Source organism: Somniosus microcephalus, unplaced genomic scaffold (assembly GCF_052327205.1).
Source record: "Somniosus microcephalus isolate GS21.2 unplaced genomic scaffold, FLI_Smic_1.0 unresolved_chr2, whole genome shotgun sequence".
Taxonomy (NCBI): Eukaryota; Metazoa; Chordata; class Chondrichthyes; order Squaliformes; family Somniosidae; genus Somniosus; species Somniosus microcephalus.
In genome coordinates, this window is record NW_028225180.1 from 90,536,155 (window position 1) to 90,554,980 (window position 18,826).

The 18,826-nt window shown below is 51.1% G+C and overlaps 1 pseudogene across 1 annotated transcript in view; it reads left to right on the forward strand.

Annotated features, from left to right (window-relative positions):
• The window catches only part of LOC147093008 (phospholipase A and acyltransferase 4-like), a 32,446-nt pseudogene continuing 13,620 nt past the window's right edge, over positions 1–18,826 (forward strand). The window contains exon 1 of the transcript XR_015075012.1: positions 1–9. The product of XR_015075012.1 is annotated as a phospholipase A and acyltransferase 4-like (transcript). The remainder of the gene's footprint in view (positions 10–18,826) is intronic.

An 18,826-nucleotide genomic window follows, 5' to 3' on the forward strand; every position in this document is an offset into this window, starting at 1 on the left:
ATGTTTATGGTTTGTTTCAGTTTCAATATGTCTCAGATACAGAGGTTCTTGTGACAGAGCCTTTGTCCAAACAGCCTAACAGTCCAGGTTAACACCGGGTGACATTCCTGACCTGCTGGTGGCTCCTCTTGTCTGACAACAGCAACTCCATCTTATAGGTGTGATGAGAAAGAAAGAACTTGCATTTATAGTGGCATAGTGGTTAGCACTGTTGCCTCACAGCGCCAGGGACCCGGGTTCGAATCCGGCCTCGGGTAACTGTCTGTGTGTAGTTTGCTCATTCTCCCCGTGTTTGCGTGGGTTTCCTCCGGGTGCTCCGGTTTCCTCCCACAGTCCAAAGATGTGCGGGTTAGGTTGATTGGCTATGATAAATTGACCCTTAGTGTTAGGGGGATTAAATACGTGGGGTTACGGGGATAGGGTGGGATATGTGTCGGTGCAGGCTCGATGGGCCGAAATGGCCTCTATCTGCACTGTGGGGTTTCTGTGATTCTGTGATATAGCGCCTTTCACAGCCTCAGGACATCTCAAAGCGCTTTACAGGCAATGAAGCACTTTTTTGAAGTGTGGTCACTGTTGTAATATAGGAAACGCAGCAGCCAATTGGTGCACAGCAAGCTCACACAAACAGCAATGTGATAATGACCAGATCATCTGTTTTAGTGATGTTGGTTGAGGGATGAATATTGGCCCCAGGACACCGGGGAGAACGCCCCCGCTCTTCTTCCAATAGTGTGGGATCTGTAACATCTACCTGAAAGGGCAAACAGGACCTCGGTTTAATGTCTCATCTGACAGTGCGGCGCTCACTCAGTACTGTCTCTCGGACATTGCAGCGCTCCATCAGTACTGCCCCTCCGACAGTGCGGCGCTCCCGCAGTACTGCCCCTCCAACAGTGCGGCGCTCCCTCAGTACCGCCCCCTCCGACAGTGCAGCGCTCCCTCAGTACTGCCCCTCCGACAGTGCGGCGCCCCCTCAGTACTGCCCCTCCGACAGTGCAGCGCCCCCTCAGTACTGCCCCTCCGACAGTGCTGCGCCCCCGCAGTACTGCCCCTCCGACAGTGCGACGCCCCCTCAGTACTGCCCCTCCGACAGTGCGGCGCTCCCTCAGTACTGCCCCTCCGACAGTGCGGCGCTACCTCAGTACTGCCCCTCCGACAGTGCGGCGCTCCCTCAGTACTGTCCCTCCGACAATCCAGTGCTCCCAGTACTGCCCCCCAAACAGTGTGGCGCTCCCTCTGTACTGCCCTCCGACAGTGCGGCGCTCCCTCAGTACTGTCCCTCCGACAGTCCAGTGCTCCCTCAGTACTGCCCCTCCGACAGTGCGGCGCTGCCTCAGTACTGTCCCTACGAAAGTCCACTGCTCCCTCAGTACTGTCCCTCCGACAGTCCAGTGCTTCCTCAGTACTGCCCCTCAAACAGTGCGGTGCTCCCTCTGTACTGCCCATCCGACAGTGCGGCGCTCCCTCAGTACTATCCCTCCGACAGTGCGGCGCTCCCTCAGTACTGCCCCTCCGACAGTGCAAGGCACCCTCAGTACTGCCCCTCCGACAGTGCGGCGCTCCCTCAGTACCGCCCCTTCAACAGTCCAGTGCTCCCTCAGTACTGTCCCTCCGACAGTGCGGCACTCTCTCAGTACTGCCCCTCCGACAGTGCGGCGCTCCTTCAGTACTGCCCCTCCGACAGTGCAGCGCTCCCTCAGTACTGTCCTTCCGACAGTGCGGCGCTCCCTCAGTACTGCCTCTCCAACAGTGCGGCGCTCCCTCAGTACTGCCTCTCCGACAGTGCGGCGGTCCCTCAGTACTGCGCCTCCAACAGTGCGGTGCTCCCTCAGTACTGCCTCTCCGACAGTGCAGCACTCCCTCACCACTGCCCCTCCGACAGTGCAGTGCTCCCTCAGTACTGCCTCTCCGACAGTGCGGCGCTCCCTCAGTACTGCCTCTCCAACAGTGCGGCGCTCCCTCAGTACTGCCTCTCCGACAGTGCGGCGGTCCCTCAGTACTGCGCCTCCGACAGTGCGGCGCTCCCTCAGTACTGCCTCTCCAACAGTGCGGCGCTCCCTCAGTACTGCCTCTCCGACAGTGCGGCGGTCCCTCAGTACTGCGCCTCCGACAGTGCGGTGCTCCCTCAGTACTGCCTCTCTGACAGTGCAGCACTCCCTCACCACTGCCCCTCCGACAGTGCGGTGCTCCCTCAGTACTGCCTCTCCGACAGTGCTGCGCTCCCTCAGTACTGCCCCTCCGACAGTGCGGTGCTCCCTCAGTACTGCCCCTCCGACAGTGCAGCGCTCCCTCAGTACTGCCCCTCCGACAGTGCGGCGCTCCCTCAGTACTGCCCCTCCGACAGTGCGGCGCTCCCTCAGTACTGCCTCTCCGACAGTGCGGCGGTCCCTCAGTACTGCGCCTCCGACAGTGCGGCGCTGCCTCAGTACTGCCCCTGCGACAGTGCAGCGCTGCCTCAGTACTGCCCCTCCAACAGTGCGGCGCTCCCTCAGTACTGCCCCTCCGACAGTGCGGCGCTCCCTCAGTGCTGCCCCTCCGACAGTGCAACGCTCCCTCAGTACCGCCCCTCCGACAGTGCAGGGCTCCCTCAGTACCGCACCTCCGACAGTGCGTCGCTCCCTCAGTACTGCCCCTCCGACAGTGCGGCGCTCCCTCAGTACTGCCCCTCTGACAGTGCGGCGCTCCCTCTGTACTGACCCTCCGACAGTGCGGCGCTCCCTCTGTACTGCCCCTCCGACAGTGTGGCGCTCCCTCTGTACAGCCCCTCCGACAGTGCGGCGCTCCCTCAGTACTGTCCGTCCGACAGTCCATTGCTCCCTCAGTACTGCCCCTCCGACAGTGCAGCGCTCCCTCTGTACGGTCCTTCCAAAAGTCCCGTCCCCCCTCAGTACTGTCCCTCTGACAGTCCAGTGCTCCCTCAGTACTGCCCCTCAAACAGTGCGGCGCTCCCTCTGTACTGCCCCTCCAACAGTGCGGCGCTCCCTCAGTACTATACCTCCTACAGTGCAGCGCTCCCTCAGTACTGTTCCTCCAACAGTGCGGCGCTCCTTGAGTACTGCCCCTCCGACAGTGCGGCGCTCCCTCAGTACTGCCCCTCCGACAGTGCGGCGCTCCCTCAGTACTGCCCCTCCGACAGTGCAGCGCTCCCTCAGTACTGTCCCTCCGACAGTGCGGCGCTCCCTCAGTACTGCCCCTCCAACAGTGCGGCGCTCCCTCAGTACTGCCTCTCCGACAATGCGGCGCTCCCTCAGTATTGCCCCTCCGACAGTGCGGCACTCCCTCAGTACTGCGCCTCCGACAGTGCGGCGCTCCCTCAGTACTGCCTCTGCAACAGTGCAGCGCTCCCTCACCACTGCCCCTCCGACAGTGCGGTGCTCCCTCAGTGCTGCCCCTACGACAGTGCGATGCTCCCTCAGTACTGCCTCTCCGACCGTGCGGTGAGCCCTCAGTACTGCCCCACCGACATGCAGCGCTCCCTCAGTACTGTCCCTCCAACAGTGCGGCGCTCCCTCAGTACTGCCCCTCCAACAGTGCGGCACCCCCTCAGTACTGCCCTTCCGACAGTGCGGCGCTCCCTCAGAACTGCCCCTCTGACAGTGCGGCGCTCCCTCAGTACTGCCCCTCCGACAGTGCGGCGCTCCCTCAGTACTGCCCCTCCGACAGTGCGACGCTCCCTCAGTACCGCCCCTCCGACAGTGCAGGGCTCCCTCAGTACCGCCCCTCCGACAGTGCGTCGCTCCCTCAGTACTGCCCCTCCGACAGTGCTGAACTCCCTCAGTACTGCCCCTCTGACAGTGCGGCGCTCCCTCAGTACTGCCCCTCCGACAGTGCGGCGCTCCCTCAGTACCGCCCCTCCGACAGTGCGACGCCCCCGCTGTACTGCCCTTCCGACAGTGCGGCGCTCCCACAATACTCCCCCTCCGACAGTGCGGCGCTCCCTCAGTACTGTCCCTCCAACAGTGCGGCGCTCCCTCAGTACTGCCCCTCCGACAGTGCGGCACCCCCTCAGTACTGCCCTTCCGACAGTGCGGCACTCCCTCAGAACTGCCCCTCTGACAGTGCGGCGCTACCTCAGTACTGCCCCTCCGACAGTGCGGCGCTCCCTCAGTACTGTCCCTCCGACAGTCCAGTGCTCTCAGTACTGCCCCTCAAACAGTGCGGCGCTCCCTCTGTACTGCCCCTCCGACAGTGCGGCACTCCCTCAGTACTATCCCTCCGACAGTGCGGCGCTCCCGCAGTACTGCCCCTCCGACAGTGCAGGGCACCCTTAGTACTGTCCCTCCGACAGTGCGACCCTCCCTCAGTACTGCCCCTCCAACAGTGCGGCGCTCCCTCAGTACTGTACCTCCGACAGTCCAGTACTCTCTCAGTACTGCCCCTCAAATAGTGTGGCGCTTGTAATGATATCAGCAAATAGTGATGTTATTTGACTGTTCGATTCTGATGCCTTAATAGCATGATTGCAGGTATTGATTGCTTGTGCCTGACCAGCAGAGCTCATGTGACCAGACAAGCCGGCTGAGAGTTTTTAGTTTCACTTTAGCTGGAGCTGAAGCATGGTGTCTCCTGAAAAGCAGTATAAAGTCTTGAACAAACCTTAGATTAAAAGTTATTCTTTTTTATAAATGTCTCATCATTGAACCCACAAGGAAATCAATACATGGTGTCAGAAGTGGCTGAAAGAGAATCGGAAAAAAAAAAAATCGGAAAAAAAAAATCGGAAGTTAAATCAGCTCTCCACATATTAGCAAGCCAAAAGAGAAAATCGTTACTTACCTTGGAGAATAGCTAACGAAGTGAAAAAATGGAAGGATTACACCCACCAGCGACGCTTCAGTTGTCAGGTAATGTGGCTGAAAATTGGAGAAAGTTCAAACAGCGTTTGGGGTTGTATTTAGCGGCAATCGGAGCTGACGAGAAAAGTGATAAACAGAAATCGTCCGTGTTCTTACATGTCGTGGGTGATGAAGCGCTCGAGGTGTATAATAACTTCACATTTGATGTTGATGGAGACAAAATGAAGCTAGATAAAATAATGGAACAGTTTGAGGCCTACTGCATACCTAAACGCAACGTGACCTTTGAGAGGCACAAATTTTTCACATGTGTACAGAAAATCGGCGAGACTATTGATCAGTATGTGACTGAACTGAGAAACCGAAGCAAATCGTGTGAATTTGGGGGACTCACAGACTCGCTGATAAAAGACAGACTGGTGTGTGGTATTCCAGATAATGGTCTAAGGGAAAGACTGCTATGAGAGCAAGATCTAGACCTGGGAAAAGCCATAGCACTGTGTAGGGCTACAGAGACTGTGAAGTTGCAGGCAAAGGAGCTGTTCAGTGACAGTAGCTGCAACGTGGATGCAGTGAGAAAGAACGGATACAAACCGTTTAACAAAGAGAGCGCCAATGTGAAAAAAGAGACGTGGCCAGCAAACGAAAATGAAAGGGACAATCGGAAGTCATGTAATCGATGCGGTACACAGCATCCACCAAGAAAGTGTCCAGCATATGGTAAAACATGCAATAGATGCAACAAAAACAACCATTATGCCCGTTGCTGTAAGAACCAAGCGCAACAAAGCAAGGTCCATACAGTAGATGAAAGCGAGATAGAGGAATTCAATGTAGATGTTGTGTCTGAAAACAAAAAAGAAGAAAGAGACTGGATGTTGACACTAAAAGTGAATGACACACACATTCCATTTAAATTGGATACTGGAGCACAAGTTAATGTGATATCAGAGACCGATTTTAAGAGAATTAGACCCAGACCAAAGTTACATGGAATACAAGTGAAAGTGACCGGATACTCAGGTACTGATATACCAGTGAAAGGAAAATGCATTGTCAAAGTAACACACAAGGACAGAGAGCACACGCTAGCATTAATCATGGTGCCAAAGGATGTGCAAGCCATACTAGGTTTAAAAGCCTGTGAGAGACTGAACCTGGTAAAGAGAGTCCTCGTTGTGGAAAGCGAAGGAGAGACAGTCTATGATGAACTCATGAAAGAGTACAAAGACCTATTTAAGGGTCTAGGCTGCATTCCAGGAGAACACACGATCAGAGTAGATAAAAGTATGACACCGGTCATACATCCATGCAGAAAAGTTCCGTTTGCTCTTCAAAAGCAACTGAAGGCAGAGTTGGACAGGATGGAAAGCCTGAACGTTATTCAGAAGATAGATGAGCCAACTGAGTGGGTGAGTTCCCTCGTCGTAGTGGACAAAAAGAATGGAAAGCTCAGAATTTGCCTGGATCCAAGAGATCTAAACAGAGCAATAAAGAGAGAGCACTTCAAGCTTCCTACACGTGAGGAAATCATGGCACAGTTTGCAAATGCAAAATATTTCAGCAAGTTAGATGCATCCTCAGGATTTTGGCAGATGAAGCTGGACGAAGCAAGTTCAAGACTGTGCACGTTCAACACTCTATATGGCAGATACAGATTCCTAAGGTTACCATTTGGCATTGCCTCAGCTCCTGAAGTGTATCACAAGACTATCCATATGATCTATGAGCACCTGGAGGGAGTTGATACATCAATGGATGACATCATAGTATGGGGAACCACGAGAACTGAGCATGACGAGAGACTGAAAAAAGTGCTGGAAGCAACAAGGAAAACAAACCTGAAGCTGAATAGAGAGAAATGCCAGCTCGGGGTGACAGAACTGACATTCGTGGGAGATATCCTTAGCAGTGAGGGCATCAGACCAGATCCCAGAAAGGTGTCCGCCATTGAGAATATGCCAAGGCCACAATGCAAAAAGGACGTGCAGAGGTTTAATGGAATGATCAACTACATGGGTAAATTCATATCCAACCTCTCAGAAAAAATAGCGCCACTGAGAAGACTAACTGAAAAGAACATAGAATGGGAATGGAATCATGAGCATGAGAAGTCATGGAGCGATCTAAAGAAACTGCTCACAGAGGAATCAGTTCTGAGGTTTTATGATCCAGCGAGACCCATCAAGATATCATCAGATGCATCACAGAGTGGGCTCGGTGCCGTTCTTCTGCAACAATATGACTACTGGCAACCTATTGCATATGCATCGCGCTCAATGACAGACGCGGAGACGCGATATGCTCAAATAGAAAAGGAGCTGCTCAGCATCACATACGCCTGTGAAAGATTTCACCAGTTTGTGGCAGGACAAGCAATCAGTGTAGAGACTGACCATAAGCCCTTGATTGCATTGTTCCAAAAGCCACTGAGTAGCTGTCCGCTTAGAATACAAAGAATGATGATCAGGCTGCAACGCTATACACTGAATGTTGCGTACACACCGGGTAAGCTGATGTATACAGCAGACACGTTGTCCAGAGCTGTTGACCCAAGTGAGCCCGCAAACACCACAATGGATGAAAAAGTGAACGCCTACGTGGACATGATCACAAGTGCACTGCCCATAGCAGATGCAAAAATGGAGCTCATAAAGACTGAGACAAACAAAGATGAAACAATGAGACGACTGAAGAAAAGCACCTTGGATGGATGGCCCAACATGAAGCAAGACTGCTCACCTGACATAGCAGAGTACTGGAACTGCAGGGCGGAACTATCAGTGGTCGAAGACATCATCTACAAAGGAAGTAAAATAGTTATCCCAAAGAGCCTGAGAAAAGAGATGCTAAAAAAGATCCATGGAGGACATCTGGGAATCGAAAAGTGTAAGAAAAGAGCATGAGAGGTGATGTACTGGCCACGAATCACCCAAGATGTGACAAATGAGGTGTCAAACTGCACAATATGCCTGAAATATCGAGCAAGCAATCCGGTAGAACCACTAAAGCCACACCCAGCACCAGACAGACCTTACCAGAAGGTAGGCGCTGACCTATTCGTATGTCAAGGGAAGGACTATCTTGTCATCACAGACTATTACTCCCTGTATCCAGAGGTTTGTAGACTGTACACCACCACAGCAGAAGCTGTGATAAGAAGTATGAAAGCCATATTCTCCAGACATGGCGTGGCAAGCGAGGTCTTCACAGACAACGGACCCCAGTTTAACAATGCAAATTTCCGACACTTTGCCAAAGAGTGGGACTTTGTCCACACAACGTCAAGTCCTCACTATCCACAGTCCAATGGACTAGTGGAAAAATTGGTCCAGACAGTGAAAAGACTGATGTACAAGGCAAAAGACAGTGGAACTGACTTCTACCAAAGCATGCTTGTATACCGCACAACGCCGCTCGAGTGTGGTATGTCACCAGCCCAACTCCTGATGGGACGTCGGCTAAGGTCAAACCTACCCATCCCGGAGAACCTCCTGAAAACAAAAGAGGGGGAGAAAGTGAGGAAGTTCAAAGAACAACAGAAAGAAAAGCAAAAGTACTATTATGACAGAGGAACACAAAACCTACCTGAACTCCACACTGGTGACCAAGTAAGGTTCAAAGACAAAACAAACACATGGACTGAGAAGGGAACTGTCCTGAGTGAAGTTAAACCAAGATCATACACCATTCAGACAGATGAGGGTGCTGTTCTGAGAAGAAATCGTCGAGATCTTCTCATGGAACCAGCCACAGCAGGTCAAGAGACTGATACTGTTGAACAACCTGATCACACAGCTGAGAACACATCATCTGAGGCAACAACTCAGATTCAAGGACAATCAATCAGAAAATCCTCAAGACACGTGAAGCCTCCTGAGAGACTCATTGAGCAAATTTAAGGACTATTGTTATAGAAGGAAGTAATGTTATCTTATTCTTTCTTCAAGTTCTAGTGTATTGACATATTTCATGTGAACACACAAAGCAAGGTTAAAAAACCTTGATCATGATAATGATAATGTAAGTTCATTAAGTGTTACAGTTAAAATGCAGATTAATACAAAGAAAACATGTTGTTAGTTAAAAGTAAAATACTTTTGTTTTAAGAAAGGGAGATGTAATGATATCAGCAAATAGTGATGTTATTTGCCTGTTCGATTATGATGCCTTAATAGCATGATTGCAGGTATTGATTGCTTGTGCCTGACCAGCAGAGGTCATGTGACCAGACAAGCAGGCTGAGAGTTTTTAGTTTCACTTTAGCTGGAGCTGAAGCATGGTGTCTCCCGAAAAGCTGTATAAAGTCTTGAACAAACCTTAGATTAAAAGTTATTCTTTTTTCTAAATGTCTCATCATTGAACCCACAAGGAAATCAATACAGCGCTCCCTCTGTACTGCCCCTCCGAGAGTGCGGTGCTCCCTCAGTACTGCCCCTCTGATAGTGCGCCGCTCCCTCAGTACTGCCCCTCCGACAGTCCAGTGCTCTCAGTACTGCCCCTCAAACAGTGTGGCGCTCCCTCTGTACTGCCCTCCGACAATGCGGCGCTCCCTCAGTACTGCTCCTCTGATAGTGTGCCGCTCCCTCAGTACTGCCCCTCTGACAATGCGGCGCTCCCTCAGTACTGTCCCTCCGACAGTCCAGTGCTCCCTCAGTACTGCCCCTCCGACAGTGCGGCGCTGTCTCAGTACTGTCCCTACGAAAGTCCACTGCTCCCTCAGTACTGTCCCTCCGACAGTCCAGTGCTCTCAGTACTGCCCCTCAAACAGTGCGGCGCTCCCTCTGTACTGCCCCTCCAACAGTGCGGCGCTCCCTCAGTACTATCCCTCTGACAGTGCGGCGCTCCCTCAGTACTGCCCCTCCGACAGTGCAAGGCACCCTCAGTACTGCCCCTCTGACAGTCCAGTGCTCCCTCAGTAATGTCCCTCCGACAGTGCGGCCCTCCCTCAGTACTGCCCCTCCGACAGTGCGGCGCTCCCTCAGTACTGCCCCTCCGACAGTGCAGCACTCCCTCACCACTGCCCCTCTGACAGTGCGGCGCTCCCTCAGTAATGCCCCTGTGACAGTGCTGAACTCCCTCAGTACTGCCCCTCCGACAGTGCGGCGCTCCCTCAGTACTGCCCCTCCGACAGTGCGGCGCTCCCTCAGTACCGCCCCTCCAACAGTGCGGCGCTCCCTCAGTACTGCCCCTCTGACAGTGCGGCGCCCCCTCAGTACTGCCCCTCCGACAGTGCGACGCCCCCGCTGTACTGCCCTTCCGACAGTGCGACGCTCCCACAATACTCCCCCTCCGACAGTGCGGCGCTCCCTCAGTACTGTCCCTCCAACAGTGCGGCGCTCCCTCAGTACTGCCCCTCCGACAGTGCGGCACCCCCTCAGTACTGCCCTTCCGACAGTGCGGCACTCCCTCAGAACTGCCCCTCTGACAGTGCGGCGCTCCCTCAGTACTGCCCCTCCGACAGTGCGGCGCTCCCTCAGTACTGTCCCTCCGACAGTCCAGTGCTCTCAGTACTGCCCCTCAAACAGTGCGGCGCTCCCTCTGTACTGCCCCTCCGACAGTGCGGCGCTCCCTCAGTACTATCCCTCCGACAGTGCGGCGCTCCCGCAGTACTGCCCCTCCGACAGTGCAGGGCACCCTTAGTACTGTCCCTCCGACAGTGCGACCCTCCCTCAGTACTGCCCCTCCAACAGTGCGGCGCTCCCTCAGTACTGTCCCTCCGACAGTCCAGTGCTCTCTCAGTACTGCCCCTCAAACAGTGTGGCGCTTGTAATGATATCAGCAAATAGTGATGTTATTTGACTGTTCGATTATGATGCCTTAATAGCATGATTGCAGGTATTGATTGCTTGTGCCTGACCAGCAGAGCTCATGTGACCAGACAAGCAGGCTGAGAGTTTTTAGTTTCACTTTAGCTGGAGCTGAAGCATGGTGTCTCCTGAAAAGCGGTATAAAGTCTTGAACAAACCTTAGATTAAAAGTTATTCTTTTTTATAAATGTCTCATCATTGAACCCACAAGGAAATCAATACATGGTGTCAGAAGTGGCTGAAAGAGAATCGGAAAAAAAAAATCGGAAAAAAAAAATCGGAAGTTAAATCAGCTCTCCACATATTAGCAAGCCAAAAGAGAAAATCGTTACTTACCTTGGAGAATAGCTAACGAAGTGAAAAAATGGAAGGATTACACCCACCAGTGACGCTTCAGTTGTCAGGTAATGTGGCTGAAAATTGGAGAAAGTTCAAACAGCGTTTGGGGTTGTATTTAGCGGCAATCGGAGCTGACGAGAAAAGTGATAAACAGAAATCGTCCGTGTTCTTACATGTCGTGGGTGATGAAGCGCTCGAGGTGTATAATAACTTCACATTTGATGTTGATGGAGACAAAATGAAGCTAGATAAAATAATGGAACAGTTTGAGGCCTACTGCATACCTAAACGCAACGTGACCTTTGAGAGGCACAAATTTTTCACATGTGTACAGAAAATCGGCGAGACTATTGATCAGTATGTGACTGAACTGAGAAACCGAAGCAAATCGTGTGAATTTGGGGGACTCACAGACTCGCTGATAAAAGACAGACTGGTGTGTGGTATTCCAGATAATGGTCTAAGGGAAAGACTGCTATGAGAGCAAGATCTAGACCTGGGAAAAGCCATAGCACTGTGTAGGGCTACAGAGACTGTGAAGTTGCAGGCAAAGGAGCTGTTCAGTGACAGTAGCTGCAACGTGGATGCAGTGAGAAAGAACGGATACAAACCGTTTAACAAAGAGAGCGCCAATGTGAAAAAAGAGACGTGGCCAGCAAACGAAAATGAAAGGGACAATCGGAAGTCATGTAATCGATGCGGTACACAGCATCCACCAAGAAAGTGTCCAGCATATGGTAAAACATGCAATAGATGCAACAAAAACAACCATTATGCCCGTTGCTGTAAGAACCAAGCGCAACAAAGCAAGGTCCATACAGTAGATGAAAGCGAGATAGAGGAATTCAATGTAGATGTTGTGTCTGAAAACAAAAAAGAAGAAAGAGACTGGATGTTGACACTAAAAGTGAATGACACACACATTCCATTTAAATTGGATACTGGAGCACAAGTTAATGTGATATCAGAGACCGATTTTAAGAGAATTAGACCCAGACCAAAGTTACATGGAATACAAGTGAAAGTGACCGGATACTCAGGTACTGATATACCAGTGAAAGGAAAATGCATTGTCAAAGTAACACACAAGGACAGAGAGCACACGCTAGCATTAATCATGGTGCCAAAGGATGTGCAAGCCATACTAGGTTTAAAAGCCTGTGAGAGACTGAACCTGGTAAAGAGAGTCCTCGTTGTGGAAAGCGAAGGAGAGACAGTCTATGATGAACTCATGAAAGAGTACAAAGACCTATTTAAGGGTCTAGGCTGCATTCCAGGAGAACACACGATCAGAGTAGATAAAAGTATGACACCGGTCATACATCCATGCAGAAAAGTTCCGTTTGCTCTTCAAAAGCAACTGAAGGCAGAGTTGGACAGGATGGAAAGCCTGAACGTTATTCAGAAGATAGATGAGCCAACTGAGTGGGTGAGTTCCCTCGTCGTAGTGGACAAAAAGAATGGAAAGCTCAGAATTTGCCTGGATCCAAGAGATCTAAACAGAGCAATAAAGAGAGAGCACTTCAAGCTTCCTACACGTGAGGAAATCATGGCACAGTTTGCAAATGCAAAATATTTCAGCAAGTTAGATGCATCCTCAGGATTTTGGCAGATGAAGCTGGACGAAGCAAGTTCAAGACTGTGCACGTTCAACACTCTATATGGCAGATACAGATTCCTAAGGTTACCATTTGGCATTGCCTCAGCTCCTGAAGTGTATCACAAGACTATCCATATGATCTATGAGCACCTGGAGGGAGTTGATACATCAATGGATGACATCATAGTATGGGGAACCACGAGAACTGAGCATGACGAGAGACTGAAAAAAGTGCTGGAAGCAACAAGGAAAACAAACCTGAAGCTGAATAGAGAGAAATGCCAGCTCGGGGTGACAGAACTGACATTCGTGGGAGATATCCTTAGCAGTGAGGGCATCAGACCAGATCCCAGAAAGGTGTCCGCCATTGAGAATATGCCAAGGCCACAATGCAAAAAGGACGTGCAGAGGTTTAATGGAATGATCAACTACATGGGTAAATTCATATCCAACCTCTCAGAAAAAATAGCGCCACTGAGAAGACTAACTGAAAAGAACATAGAATGGGAATGGAATCATGAGCATGAGAAGTCATGGAGCGATCTAAAGAAACTGCTCACAGAGGAATCAGTTCTGAGGTTTTATGATCCAGCGAGACCCATCAAGATATCATCAGATGCATCACAGAGTGGGCTCGGTGCCGTTCTTCTGCAACAATATGACTACTGGCAACCTATTGCATATGCATCGCGCTCAATGACAGACGCGGAGACGCGATATGCTCAAATAGAAAAGGAGCTGCTCAGCATCACATACGCCTGTGAAAGATTTCACCAGTTTGTGGCAGGACAAGCAATCAGTGTAGAGACTGACCATAAGCCCTTGATTGCATTGTTCCAAAAGCCACTGAGTAGCTGTCCGCTTAGAATACAAAGAATGATGATCAGGCTGCAACGCTATACACTGAATGTTGCGTACACACCGGGTAAGCTGATGTATACAGCAGACACGTTGTCCAGAGCTGTTGACCCAAGTGAGCCCGCAAACACCACAATGGATGAAAAAGTGAACGCCTACGTGGACATGATCACAAGTGCACTGCCCATAGCAGATGCAAAAATGGAGCTCATAAAGACTGAGACAAACAAAGATGAAACAATGAGACGACTGAAGAAAAGCACCTTGGATGGATGGCCCAACATGAAGCAAGACTGCTCACCTGACATAGCAGAGTACTGGAACTGCAGGGCGGAACTATCAGTGGTCGAAGACATCATCTACAAAGGAAGTAAAATAGTTATCCCAAAGAGCCTGAGAAAAGAGATGCTAAAAAAGATCCATGGAGGACATCTGGGAATCGAAAAGTGTAAGAAAAGAGCATGAGAGGTGATGTACTGGCCACGAATCACCCAAGATGTGACAAATGAGGTGTCAAACTGCACAATATGCCTGAAATATCGAGCAAGCAATCCGGTAGAACCACTAAAGCCACACCCAGCACCAGACAGACCTTACCAGAAGGTAGGCGCTGACCTATTCGTATGTCAAGGGAAGGACTATCTTGTCATCACAGACTATTACTCCCTGTATCCAGAGGTTTGTAGACTGTACACCACCACAGCAGAAGCTGTGATAAGAAGTATGAAAGCCATATTCTCCAGACATGGCGTGGCAAGCGAGGTCTTCACAGACAACGGACCCCAGTTTAACAATGCAAATTTCCGACACTTTGCCAAAGAGTGGGACTTTGTCCACACAACGTCAAGTCCTAACTATCCACAGTCCAATGGACTAGTGGAAAAATTGGTCCAGACAGTGAAAAGACTGATGTACAAGGCAAAAGACAGTGGAACTGACTTCTACCAAAGCATGCTTGTATACCGCACAACGCCGCTCGAGTGTGGTATGTCACCAGCCCAACTCCTGATGGGACGTCGGCTAAGGTCAAACCTACCCATCCCGGAGAACCTCCTGAAAACAAAAGAGGGGGAGAAAGTGAGGAAGTTCAAAGAACAACAGAAAGAAAAGCAAAAGTACTATTATGACAGAGGAACACAAAACCTACCTGAACTCCACACTGGTGACCAAGTAAGGTTCAAAGACAAAACAGACACATGGACTGAGAAGGGAACTGTCCTGAGTGAAGTTAAACCAAGATCATACACCATTCAGACAGATGAGGGTGCTGTTCTGAGAAGAAATCGTCGAGATCTTCTCATGGAACCAGCCACAGCAGGTCAAGAGACTGATACTGTTGAACAACCTGATCACACAGCTGAGAACACATCATCTGAGGCAACAACTCAGATTCAAGGACAATCAATCAGAAAATCCTCAAGACACGTGAAGCCTCCTGAGAGACTCATTGAGCAAATTTAAGGACTATTGTTATAGAAGGAAGTAATGTTATCTTATTCTTTCTTCAAGTTCTAGTGTATTGACATATTTCATGTGAACACACAAAGCAATGTTAAAAAACCTTGATCATGATAATGATAATGTAAGTTCATTAAGTGTTACAGTTAAAATGCAGATTAATACAAAGAAAACATGTTGTTAGTTAAAAGTAAAATACTTTTGTTTTAAGAAAGGGAGATGTAATGATATCAGCAAATAGTGATGTTATTTGCCTGTTCGATTATGATGCCTTAATAGCATGATTGCAGGTATTGATTGCTTGTGCCTGACCAGCAGAGGTCATGTGACCAGACAAGCAGGCTGAGAGTTTTTAGTTTCACTTTAGCTGGAGCTGAAGCATGGTGTCTCCTGAAAAGCGGTATAAAGTCTTGAACAAACCTTAGATTAAAAGTTATTCTTTTTTCTAAATGTCTCATCATTGAACCCACAAGGAAATCAATACAGCGCTCCCTCTGTACTGCCCCTCCGAGAGTGTGGTGCTCCCTCAGTACTGCCCCTCTGATAGTGCGCCGCTCCCTCAGTACTGCCCCTCCGACAGTCCAGTGCTCTCAGTACTGCCCCTCAAACAGTGTGGCGCTCCCTCTGTACTGCCCTCCGACAATGCGGCGCTCCCTCAGTACTGCTCCTCTGATAGTGTGCCGCTCCCTCAGTACTGCCCCTCTGACAATGCGGCGCTCCCTCAGTACTGTCCCTCCGACAGTCCAGTGCTCCCTCAGTACTGCCCCTCCGACAGTGCGGCGCTGTCTCAGTACTGTCCCTACGAAAGTCCACTGCTCCCTCAGTACTGTCCCTCCGACAGTCCAGTGCTCTCAGTACTGCCCCTCAAACAGTGCGGCGCTCCCTCTGTACTGCCCCTCCGACAGTGCGGCGCTCCCTCAGTACTATCCCTCTGACAGTGTGGCGCTCCCTCAGTACTGCCCCTCCGACAGTGCAAGGCACCCTCAGTACTGCCCCTCTGACAGTCCAGTGCTCCCTCAGTAATGTCCCTCCGACAGTGCGGCCCTCCCTCAGTACTGCCCCTCCGACAGTGCGGCGCTCCCTCAGTACTGCCCCTCCGACAGTGCAGCGCTCCCTCACCACTGCCCCTCTGACAGTGCGGCGCTCCCTCAGTAATGCCCCTGTGACAGTGCTGAACTCCCTCAGTACTGCCCCTCCGACAGTGCGGCGCTCCCTCAGTACTGCCCCTCCGACAGTGCGGCGCTCCCTCAGTACCGCCCCTCCGACAGTGCGGCGCTCCCTCAGTACTGCCCCTCTGACAGTGCGGCGCCCCCTCAGTACTGCCCCTCCGACAGTGCGACGCCCCCGCTGTACTGCCCTTCCGACAGTGCGGCGCTCCCACAATACTCCCCCTCCGACAGTGCGGCGCTCCCTCAGTACTGCCCCTCCGACAGTGCGGCGCTCCCTCAGTACTGCCCCTCCGACAGTGCGGCGCTCCCTCAGTACCGCCCCTCCGACAGTGCGGCGCTCCCTCAGTACTGCCCCTCTGACAGTGCGGCGCCCCCTCAGTACTGCCCCTCTGACAGTGCGACGCCCCCGCTGTACTGCCCTTCCGACAGTGCGGCGCTCCCACAATACTCCCCCTCCGACAGTGCGGCGCTCCCTCAGTACTGCCCCTCCGACAGTGCGGCGCTCCCTCAGTACTTCCCCTCCGAAAGTGCGGCGCTCCCTCAGTACTGCCCCTCTGACAGTGCGACGCTCCCTCAGTACTGCCCCTCTGACAGTGCGGTGCTACCTCAGTACTATCCCTCCTGTAATGTCCGAGTATATATAATACTCAGACTGCAGGAGAACAATAAAACAGGTATTTACTGAACAGAGAGTAATTCAAGACTGAAATACAGAAGCCTGCTATGGCTTTATATACAGGGGTGGTCACTGCCGGTACTGCAGTATAGAATCAGTTCTTCTCTTAAAGGCACATACACAACAATTCCTCCCCTTTTAGATAAACAGTACATAACATTCATTCAACAACTAAATAATAACTAATTACAATTACAATTTTCTCTGTACTATATACATCAACTGAAATAATCATTTATAAGTTCAGTCTTTGAGGAGGCTTCCTGATCCTGACTGGATAGCGCCTTTCTCGAGTATCCTGTTCTTGCGGCGGAGTTGATTCTGGCTCATTGTCATTGGTTGGTTCGTCAGCTTCCAATACCCCTGCTTCTGAGGTAGACACAATCTGTACTTCAGATTGATTACCAGGTGCACATGCTTGTGGTACAGGTTTGGCTTGTTCCTGTGACTCTAGAGTCTGGTCAGCATGGCGTCTCACGATGCTCTCTCCAACGTCCACTGTGTACATTAGTGATCCCTGCTGTGTGCATATCGTTCCTGGCTGCCATTTTTCTGTTCGGTAGTCACGGGCCAAGACTGGTTGCCCTATCTTGAAGCCCCTGGTTGGCTTCTCATTGATGTGCTGGAATTGCTTATCACAGAATCACAGAAACCCCACAGTGCAGATAGAGGCCATTTCGGCCCATCGAGCCTGCACCGACACATATCCCACCCGATCCCCGTAACCCCTACACCAACACATATCCCACTCTATCCCCGTAACCCCACATATTTAATCCCCCTAACACTAAGGGTCAATTTATCATAGCCAATCAACCTAACCCGCACATCTTTGGACTCAACATCTCGTCTTATGTTTGGTTTGAGCAAATCCAGGCGACATCTTAGCCTTCGGTTGAAAAACATTATGGCTGGAGTTTGGTTGGTGACTGCATGTGTCGCATTCCGGTAAGCAAACAAGAAATTATCCACCTTGTGTTGTAGTGGTATGTCGTCATTATGCATTGCCTTTATGGCCTTTTTAAAGGTCTGAACAAACCTCTCAGCCAATCCATTTGTGGCTGGATGATATGGGGCATGTGGTAAACCACTTTTATCGTTCACTATCGTTACACTATAGTTATCACTGTTGTATTGTTATCACCGTTCTCACTGTTGTATCACTATACGAGGTCGCCTCTTGTCGCGCTGTTATACCTGGGCTGACCACCTCCGACCCCGCCCATGGCTCCACCTACCTGCCCGGGTATAAAGGTAGTCGACTGGCTGGTATTCCTCCTTGTTGGACCCGATCACCCACGAGGGTGGGCTCTGTTATTTAGTCAATAAAAACCTTTAGTTACGTTCCTAACTCGTCGCCTTTTATTGGCCGAATTGATAGGTATATCAATTTTATTGACTAAATTTTAAAGATGTCTACTACTGGCCAGCCAGAAGCCCTCCCAGAAGCACAGCCACAGCAGCTTTCAGACACCGGGCTACACCAGCCACACCAGCCGGCTTGGCTGCAAGCCCTCAAACCACCATACCTGGATCTAAACCCACAGGCAGCAAACTCAGCCCTCAACTTCAAACACTGGCTGGACTGCTTCGAATCCTACCTGGAAGAATCCGGCGTCCCTCAGAGATCCAAACTAAGAGTTCTGAACGCCAAAGCGAGCCCGAGAGTATACGCACTCATCCAGGACACGACTACATACGAGGCCGCTATCAACCTACTGAAACAGCAGTACCGGAGCCCGGTAAATTACATGTACACCAGGCACCTCCTGAGATCCCGCCCGCAACAGCCAGGAGAGTCTGTAGCTGAATTTTTACGGGCGCTAAGAGCACTCGGCAGGAACTGTGACTTTAAAGCGGTGACGGCTGTTGAAAATACGGAAGATAATATCCGCGATGCCTTTGTGAAAGGCCTACGGTCCGACTACTCACGGCAAAGACTGCTTGAAGCTAAAGGCCTCGACCTGGACAAAGCTGAAGCCCTCGCTCTCTCCCTAGAGGTGGCCCATCAGGACCAGGAGGCGTTTTCCAGGTACTGCTCGCGACCCTGGGACTCGGGCCCGACCCCTACCGCAATACCCTTCACAGCGCCGCCCCCGGGACCTACCTCAGCGTCG